Source organism: Vulpes vulpes, chromosome 13, assembly GCF_048418805.1.
Source record: "Vulpes vulpes isolate BD-2025 chromosome 13, VulVul3, whole genome shotgun sequence".
In the NCBI taxonomy this organism is placed as follows: Eukaryota; Metazoa; Chordata; class Mammalia; order Carnivora; family Canidae; genus Vulpes; species Vulpes vulpes.
Window position 1 is genome coordinate 60,208,595 of NC_132792.1, and position 10,755 is coordinate 60,219,349.

The following is a 10,755-nucleotide window of genomic DNA, read 5'->3' on the forward strand; positions in this document are numbered from 1 at the left end:
GAAGATGGTACCTGAGTTAAGTATTTGTTCTTCTTTCTTTCTTTCTTTCTTTCTTTCTTTCTTTCTTTCTTTCTTTCTTTTCTTTCTTTCTTTCTTTTATTATTATTATTATTTTCTTCCTTCCTCTTTCAATCAATTTATTTCCTCTCTGGAAACCAAAGACCTCACAAAACCCCATGAAGCAGCAGACTCCCAAAAAGTGGATGTCAAGAGACAATTCTCCATTTGTTCTCTCTGCACATCTTAAGAGCAAAGCATACTATCCTCTCTGAACTATGTTTTCAAGTATGTTTGGATAGCAAACAATCTTGGAAGATGGTGACAGTGTGCCTCTCCAAAGCAAAGAGCAGGTTTGCTTAGTGTCCCAGAAGACAGAGCAAAGGGCAGGCATACTCACTGCACATTTTAAGAGTCCAATCTCCTCTACTCCTGTTATGAAGCATACTGTGTGCACTGGAGTCACTTGACCCTCCTGCTTTGCCCTAAGGAATTGGGACTTGGGGAACTGGTACAAAAATATTTGTAGTCTGGCTATTACTGTGAGTAATAAACCACCCTCATCTCTGATCCAGGATTCTAGTGTCTTCCACCAGCCACCATGAAACTGTGGCAGACTACCTTGGTAACTTGCAAGTAAGATGAAATCTCAGAATTTTCAGTTCTCAACAGTCAGTTGGATAACATATGGTTGGATCTTGTCTTGTTTTTTTTTTTTTTTTATTTATTCATGAAAGACACACAGAGAGAGGCAGACAGAGGGAGAAGCAGTCTCCACGCAGGGAGCCAGATGCAGGACTTGATTCCAGGACTCCGGGATCATGCCCTGAGCCAAAGGCAGATGCTCAACCGCTGAGCCACCCAGGCATCCCTTGTCTTGTTATTTTTAAGTCCAATCTGAAAACCTTTGCCTCTTAATTGGGGTCTTTCTTCTTTTTTTAAAGATTTTATTTTTAAGTAAAATAAAATAAAATAAAATAAAATAAAATAAAATAAAATAAAATAAAATCTACACCCAATATGGGGCTTGAATTCACAACCCCAAGATCAAAAGTCACATACTCCACCAACTGAGCCAGCCAGACACCCCTGGAGTCTTTCAACTATGTACATTTAATATAATTTTTGAATACTGAATGAGCAGAATACAAATAAGTCCATGTTATTAAGACTGAAAAGTTTAAGGTCTTTGTCTCAAGTCAAATGAAATTTGCCTTGAGTAACCATCTAAAAAGCTTGTAAAGTCTATTATTCCTCTAACTATCTTCATATCCCTAAGAATTGCTTTAGGCGAAAAAAAATTTTTTTCCAAAATCTTGAATTAGCAGGGGCTGCAGTTGTTTGGTCTCTGGTCAGAGATAGCCAACCTCTGACTGGGGGCCAAGGTCAGGTTCACAGGCAGCATCTGGCTGATCATGATAAATTTTTATGGGGTCATCTCCATCCAAGCCCATACCTCTGTGAGGCCCAACATCTGTTTCTCATGTATATTCTCATTTTATTTTATTTATTTTTAAGTAAGCTCTGTGCCCAACGTGGGGCTTGAACCCATGACCCCAGGATCAAGAGTCACATGCTCCACTGACTAAGCCAGCCAGGCACTCCTGTATACCCCTATTTTAATCCAAATGCCTGTGTGTATTTACAAAATGACACAATTTACCAATTGGCCACTTTGAGGAATTTTTGGTATGACCAAAACTGTCCACCTTAGGAGCACCTTAAAGGGGCAAAGCAGGGTCAGCAAATTTAATTACTTACTTAATTTAATATTCGATTGTCAGCCTTTTATGACCACTATAAAGAACCTTCAAACAGTACAGGGAAGCTGTTATCCCAGTCTCCCTCATCTACATGAACTAGTACAAGTATTAATAAGTCCTTCAGAGCCATAACTCTTTCTTCAAAGTGTCAGAAGACTGGGGGATGCCTGCCTGGCTAGGCTGGTAGAGCCAGAGTCTTAACGTGACTTTTAATCTCAGAATCTTGACTTTAAGCCCCACATTAGGAGTCTACTTAAAAAATAATAATAATGAGGGCAGCTTCCGTGGCACAGCGGTTTAGCACCACCTGCAGCCCGGAGTGTGATCCTGGAGACCTAGGATCGAGTCCCACATCAGGCTCCCAGAATGGAGCCTGCTTCTCCCTCTGCCTGTGTCTCTGCCTTTCTCTCTCTCTCTGTGTCTCTATGAATAAATAAATTTTAAAAATCTTAAAAAAAATAATAATAATAATGGTGGGCACCTGGATAGCTCAGTTGGCTAAGCATCGGCCTTTGGTTCAGGTCATGATCTCAGGATCCTGGGATAGAGTCCTGCATTGAACTTCCTGCTCAGCAGAAGGTCGCTTTTCCCTCTCCCTCTACTCCTCCCCACACTTGTGCTCTCTGGCTCTCTCTATTTCTCTGTCAAATAAATAAATAAAATCTATTAAAAATAAAATTAATAATAATGGAATTGGAGAAATAATAATAATACATAAATTTTGAAAAAAGAAGAACTTGGGAAACTATGTATTCCTGAAATTCATCAAAAAGAACAAGAACTAAAGAAAGCACAAAATGTGATACAATCCTTACCCAAAACAATATCTATTTTATTTCGAGTCAACATTAACTGGACATTAATCCAATTTTTTTTAAAGAGCAAATTCATTGATGATTTTAAAATCGACTTCAGATAACAATCTGGAGTAGATCAATAATGTGAAGATCATATTATCCTCATTTCTTATGAACCCTTGTAAGCCAGAAATCAAGGATTTGATTATTTGAAGGCTGGCGTAAGAAATTACTCCTCTGGGGGGGGGGGGGGTGTCCGTGGGCGGCTCAGCGGTTTAGTGCCTGCCTTCGGCCCAGAGCATGATCCTGGAGTGCCAGAATCAAGTCCTGCATCGGGCTCCCTATGTGGAGCCTGCTTCTCCCTCTGCCTGTATCTCTGCCTCTCTCTCTCTCTCTGTCTCTCATGAATAAATAAATAAAATCTTCAAAAAAAAAAAAAAAAGAAAGAAAGAAAAGAAATTACTCCTCTAATAGATCTATAGCATCTTCCAAACATTTTGAGAGAGTTGTAGAACAAAAACAGAGTTAGACCATAAACAAATTAATGTTTTTTTCTAAGTAAACAATGGGATGGCCCTAGATATTTTTTATGCCTTCCAAAAAATGTGCATGGATAAGGATACTTGCTGCTACTATGAACAAAAAGGATGCTGGAAAACCAACATTCCCACTCTTGGCAAGGAAAAATCTAATATACAATGAGAGAGTTTCAAGAGAAATGGTAGCACTCAACTTCCAATTCTTTCCTTAAAACTCATAAGAAGAATTATCACAAACAATTCCGGGCCACACTCACTATATTCTGATAGTTATATGTGTTACACTTTTAATAATAACCCTACAAGTAAATTCATCACTCTCCCTTGGAGTCAGTGAAAATTTAAGTGGTGGATTTTCCAATAGCGCTGATATCCTCTATATCCCAGCTGCTGTTACTCTTGGTCTTTTCACTAGAAACATAATTTTCCCTTGTGATATCACATTAGCTTAAACCTAACGAAGAGAAAGATTTATTATGGAAATGGAATTGACAAATTAAGATATCCTAACAACTAAAGCAACTAACCACACACACACGTACACACACAAAATCTGACTAAAAAAATAGGCAGAGGGCATTTTTTCAAAGAAACCATATAGATGGCCACAGACGCATGAAAAGATGCTCAACATCACTCATCATGAGAGAAATGCAAATCAAAACCACACTGAGATATCACCTGTCAGAATGGCTAGAATCAAAAAGACAAGCAATAACAACTGTTGGTGAGGAAGTGGAGTAAAGGGAACCCTCAGGTATTGTTGGCGGGAATGTGAATAGGTGAGGCCACTATGATGACAGTATGGGTCTCTTCCATGAAATTCTTAAGACTGTACCTGTCTTCTGCAAATCATAGCTAATTTTGGATACAAATACATAAATCCGATCCAAACACATAAATCTGACACACCTTCTATGAGGTACCAGAGTCCTAATGGGCCAAAAATTTACCACCATTTTCATGGTTACTGAGACTGAGCACCTCAAGGTTTAAACTGATCCATTCCAACTTTTACCCAAGCCTGCATAGTGTCCTTAAAGCTTGAAGAAAAGGAAGAATTAAAGTCCACGCTAAAAGGAATAATAGAAAAAGAACTCATTTCACCTTGTACTAGTCCTTATAACACTCCTAGTCTGACCATTAAGTAACTGGCTGTACAGATTTTTTTCACCAACTCAGATTATCATTGATAAAATTATACCTCACATTCTATGGTGCCAATTCCAAATACTATTCTTGCCCTAACCCTACCCAAAACCATCAGTTTTACAGCTGTGCATGTACTTCAGAGTCTGTTCCTTTAAATTTGAATTAATACCAATAATAATAATAATAATAAATAAATAAATAAATAAATAAATAAATAAATTTGAATTAATACCTGTTTACCTGTCTTTGGAAGAACCTATAGTATACATGCATTACTATGCCTCAGAGACTCACTGTCCCTTACCTTTCATAAGTTCTTAGTTAGGACCTCAAAGTTTCACTGTAGGATGAGCTTTTACTAAGTTTTAAAGATTAGAAAAGCACGAATATAAATTCTATCTACTTTCTGACTTCTAGCACAAAAAGACAAAAAAAGCTGTAATTTTCTCTAGCAAAAGGTTCATTATCCAGGCCATGATTTATCTCAGGCAAGTTGCTTATCTCTGACTGGGTGACTACAGGCCATCCAGAATTTGCCAAGACTCACTACTTAAAAATTATTCTAGGTCTCACAAGACATTGTAGACAGAGAGTTCCCAATTTCCCGGAAATTGCTTCTTCTTCTTCTTCTTTTTTTTTTTTTTTTTTTTTTTTTTGTAAAGATTTTATTTATTTATTCATGAGAGACGCAGAGAGAGAGAGGAAGAGACACAGACAGAGGGAGAAGCAGGCTCCATGCAGGGAGCCTGATGCAGGACTCGATCCTGGAACTCCAGAATCACACCCTGGGCTGAAGTCAGGCGTTAAACCGCTGAGCCAGCCAGGGATTCCCAAACTTCTTCTTTAAGACCAGACTAAATCCTTGGTGACAGAGCTCCTCTCCTGGAAACACAAGCATGAATATAAATTTTGCTGACTAGGGCTAGCTCTTCAACCATCCTCTATCCTTAATCAGTCTAATTTACCATGAGTTTTAGAATCCTCCTTGAACCTAATGGTCTCCCAAGTGTACAACCTTTGTTTCTTAATGAAATGTACTACATTCCTAGCTTAGCCAGTTTATATCCTCTGCAATATCATTACTTTCTCCAATACCTATTTCTATTCAGCACCCTTAGCCTTTGAACTCTGCTATTCTCCTTCCATCACAAAAGTAGGGAAAGATGCATTTTCCTGGGCATTTATATAAGAATCATTCATACCCCATTGCAGACTTATTAGAAATGCCTTTGGACAGTCCACACTTGACCCTGATAGTTGATGGGTCATATCTACAGACAGAAGCGGTAAATGATCAGGCTATGCCATAGAGTTATCTAAGTCACTCTTAGAATATGATTCTTCAAAACCACAGAGATACCACCTTATACCAATCAGAATGGCTAAAATTAACAAGTCAGGAAACAACAGATGTTGGCGAGAATGCAGAGAAAGGGGAATCCCCCTACACTGCTGGTGGGAATGCAAGCTGGTATAGCCACTCTAGAAAACAGTATGGAGTTCCTCAAAAAGCTGAAAATAGAGCTACCCTATGACCCAGCAATTGCACTACTAATAATTTACCCCAAAGATACAAATATAGTTATGAGAAGGGGACCTGTACCCCAATGTTTATAGCAGCAACGTCCCCAATAGCCAAACTATAGAAAGAGCCCAGATGTCCACTGACAGATGAATGGATAAAGAAGATGTGGTATATATAATGGAATACAATTCAGCCATCAAAAATGCAATCTTACCATTTGCAATGACGGATGGAACTGGAGGGTGTTATGCTACGTGAAATAAGTCAATCAGAAAAAGACAACTATCATATGATCTCACTCATGTGGAATTTAAGAAACAAAACAGAGGATCATAGGGAAAGGGAGAAAAAATAAAACAAGATGCAATCAGAGAGGGAGACAAGCCATAAAAGACTCTTAATCATAGGAAACAAACTGAGGGTTGCTGTTGGGTGGGGGGATGGGGTAACTGGATGATAAACATTATGGAGGATGTAATGAGCACTGGGTATTACATAAGACTGATGAATCACTGACCTCTACCTCTGAAACTAATATGTTAAAAAAAAAAAAAAAAAGAATATGATTCTTTACAGCCCAGATGGCAGAATTAATTGCCCTCACTAGAGCCTGCCAACAGGCTAGACAAAAGAGAGTTAATATACACTGTAGATATACCTTGAGGTAACATATGATGTCTGGGTGTTTTGGAAACAGTGAGGCTGTCTCATCTCAGTGGGGATTCCTAACAAGGCCAAGAAACTTCACAATACCTTAATACTGCCAAAGAAGTTGTATCTAAGGCACTCTAGATGCTAAAAGAAATGCCCTGTCCAATTATTTACCCCAAGCAAGGGGCCCTTACAAGAGTATTGGGCCATGGAGCTAACCGAAAATCCACTAACTTATAGGGTTTCAAAGCAACCATTTCAAAATGCTAAAAGTATCAAAAGTATCAAAAGTATCAAAATGCCCCAGTATCAAAGTGGGGAGACAGATCTGGATGTAAATTGTATGAAGATATTCTCTGGTATTCTCAAGATAGCTTCCTAGAAACCAAAGCCTCTTGCAGAAAAACTTGCTGAGATTGCAGATGAGACTACCACCATTCCAAGCACCCAACACTGGTCGTCATTCTTTTTTTTTTTTTTTCTTTTTAAGATTTATGTATTTATTTCAGAGAGAGAGAGCACACGCACGAGCAGGGGGAGGGGTAGAGAGAGAAACAAGTAGACTCCTTGCTCAGCAAGGAGCCTGACACAGGCTCATTCCCAGGACCCCCCGATCACGACCCAAATGGAAATCAAAAGTCGAACACCCAACCAACTGAACCACCCAGGCATTCCAGATACTGGTCATCATTCTAAACTTTGAGGCTGTTGCTGAGGACTTCTCACCTGACATTGATATTCTCTAGGCAAAAGAAAATCATTAGAGGTAGGGGATCAGGAGCCCAAACCTTAAGGCCCATTTTAATTCTTCTGAATGAGCTTCAGATAATTACACCCTGCAGGGGAATCTGAATGTGTTCACACATCATATAAATGGAAATAAACAGAATGTGCTGTTCAGTATACTGTCAGAGTCTTTACTCTGACCATGAAATGTTTTGAGGCACCCTAGAAAAAGCACACAGCCAGGATAAGGGGTAGGGATGTATTGATACATGCAACTGCCAAAACTCATGGTATGCTTAAGATATGTGCATTTTGTCATGTATAAATTCTGCTTTTAAAAACAAAAAACTCCAAATATTGAACTTCAGTTAATGATATTTATGTTGAAATTATTTAAGCATGAAGTATACTGATGGCTACAGTAGCTTCCTATTCCTTTTATTAAAGACTGACAATAAATAGATAGATGATAGATAGATAGATAGATAGGTAGATAATAGATGATAAAGACTATTATTCCTTTAATAAAGACTTGCAAGTAAGGATGTAAGGACACTTACAAGCGCCCTTTGAGAGACCTGGCCTCTGCTGATTCTGTGACTTCCTCAGCTGTCTCCTCCATACCAGGCACCTTTCAGGCCTGTAAAGTGACCCTCCAGGCCTCAGGGCCTTGGCCCCAAGTGTTCTCTTGAACTGGAAAACCACTTGCTCTCATTGCCTAGTTAACTTCTGCAAATCCTTCCAATCTTATAGGGCGCAGTCCTCCCTGCCTAGGTCAGGACATGCTCCTCTTCCCCTTCATTGCTGCTTTGTGTTTTCTTCTTTGCGCCCATCACAGTTCACAGCTGCACATTCATCAAATAATCACAAGAACGTTTATCTTGGAAGTTTATTGGATAAATGATTAAAAGCAAATTAAAATAAGATACCACTTTTCACATACAAGATGGATAGCTTTAAAGGACTGGCAATATTTACTATAAGGTAAGGGTGTGGAAAAGCAGGGCACTTGGACTCATTGACGGAGGTGTAAATTAGTATGGTTTGAAGTGCCTATCAAAATGTTCAGCGTTGGGACACCTGAGTGGCTCAGTGGTTGAGCATCTGCCTTTGGCACAGGTTGTAATCCTGAACTCCTGGGTTCAGGTTCTGCATTGGGCTCCCCACAGAGAGTCTGTTTCTCCCTATGCCTAGGTCTCTGCCTCTTTCTGTGTGTTTCTCATGAATAAATAAATAAAACCTTTAAAAGAAATGTTCAATGTTGATACCTGTGGATCCAGATCTTTCACACCTAGGTATTTATCCTACAGGCACGATAGCACAAATATGTATTTGTATAACAATGTTCCCAGAAGTTGTTTCAAGTGCTGAAAAACTGGCAACAACTTAAACACCTTTCCAGAGGAGGCTGAAACTAAACTACATCCATAAAATAAATTTCTGCATTATATAACCATTATAAGGAATATAAATCCCTTAGGGGATAGGAGCAAAGACTAAGAGTGAGAAAAAGTTGCACACAAGTATAATCCCATTTTGTTAAAAAAAAAAAAAAAAAGGCAAACCCTACCCATGTAAACACAATTTAAAACTATGTTTAAAAAAAAAAAAAAAAAAGAGGGATGCCTGGGTGGCTCAGGGGTTGAGCATCTGCCTTTGGCTCAGGGCCTGATCCTGGGGTCCCCAGATAGAGTCCCACATCAGGCTCCCTGCATGGAGCCTGCTTCTCCCTCTGCTTGTGTCTCTGCTTCTCTCTGTGTGGGTCTTTCATGAGTAAATAAATCATATCTCTAAACGAATTAAAAAGAAAGAAAGAATAAACCAAACTATTAATCAGTATCGCCTCCAGAGAGTGGGATAGGAGACAGTCGGGGACTGCTACTTTTACTTTATGATTACGCTAAACAAGCAAGTCTTCTCATTAATTTTTTTATCATTGTAAACTCTAGATTATTTCCATAACGAGACCTGAAGATAAGGTTCACGTTGCTTCTGCTAAAATAAAAGCCACAACCGGTGAACGACTGCACAAGAAAATGGCCTCCTAAGGACCTGCCGTCCACAGACCACCCAAGTATCGGCGCACGTATTTAAACCCCACAGGTTTGGGCAGCCCGGGTGGCTCAGCGGGTTAGCGCCACCTTCGGTCCAGGGTGTGATCCTGGAGACCCCGGATCGCGTCCCACGTCGGGCTCCCTGCGTGGAGCCTGCTTCTCCCTCTGCCTGTGTCTCTGTGTGTGTCTCTCAGGAAGGAAGGAAGGAATGGATAAAAATCTTAAAAAATAAAAAATAAATAACCCCCACAGGTGAGGCCTAGGAGGAGGGCCGGTAAGAGTAATGGAAGCGGGTAGAGTCCTGGGGTGGGCAGCCTCCCCAAGAGGCCGCAGGACTTACGCGGCTTTTCCAGAAGCACAAGATCCTTCCTAGACCTGCTGTCCGTCGAGGGAAGCTTCGTCGGGTTCTCCCTGGACGGTTGGCCCGGTTCTCCTCAGAACGGAGCAGGGATTTACGAGAGGGACAGAAGGAAACCCTGAGCTCCTCGCGACCCATCCGGGTGAGCAAAGAGCCTCGGGGCGGCGGGGGGACCGGCGGCGCCCCCGAGGGCCGCGGGGTCCCGCGCGCTCCCCGCCCGCTCCCGCACCGCCGCGCCAAGGGCTGAGGCGGCGGTCTCGGAGGTAGTGGCCGCGCTCGGCCTCGCGTCGCTGTCCGCCGCCAGCTTCGGGACCCCCGGCCGCCTGGACGTGGCCTCCCTTCCCGCCAGGGTCGGGCCGGCGTGAGGAGCCTGGCCCAGGCCATCACCCGGCGGTACCAGGGCTTCTCCCCCCCCCCGCCCCCCGATGCTTCCCTGTGAATGTGAAGGGGCCCGGCGCTCCTTTCTTGCCCTCAATGGCCGGCGCGGGGAATAAAAACGCGCTCTTCGAGCGCCGGGGCTGGGGCTGGTCTGGGCCGTGCTTTCCAGAGCCCGCGCGTCCGAGGCCCGGCGCCCTCCCTCCCCGGGGGCAGCCGCGGCGGCGCTAACCGGCCCCCAGACGGCCTCGGGCGCGTCGAAGCGGGGCGCCGCGTCCCAGCCCGAGGGGCGGCGCCGGGGTCCCCACAAGGTACCGGGACGAACGTCCCCCCGGTCCTGGGGCTGACGCCGCCTTCGGCCGGGCTCCGCGCTCGCGAGCACAGAGCCGAGGGGCGCGGCGGGACGCCAGGTCCCAGCCTCAGCCGGCGGGTGTGCGGGCGCCCGCGCCCCCGGCCCCCCCGGCCCCCCCCCGGCCCGGCCCCCCAGGCCACCTCCCCAGGCCCCCCCACCCCGCTCCCTCAGCCGGCGGGCCCGGGGGCTAGCGGAGCCCGAGCGCCCTCGGCAGGGGTCCGGGGAGGGGCTGCAGACCTGAGGAGCTACAAGCGCGACCCCCTGGGGACGGGAGGGCTCGGGCGCGCCGGCCAATGGCTGCGGTGGGCGGGGAGGAGAGCGGCCGGGGCCCTGCGTGGGCCGCGGGTCCCTTCCCCACCCTCGCCGGGCCCCGGCCCCGCGGCCCCGCCCGCCCGCCCGCCGCCCTCTTAAACCCGGCGCTCGACCCCGTCGGCCCGCCCGAAGCCTACCGGTGCGGAGCCCGCGC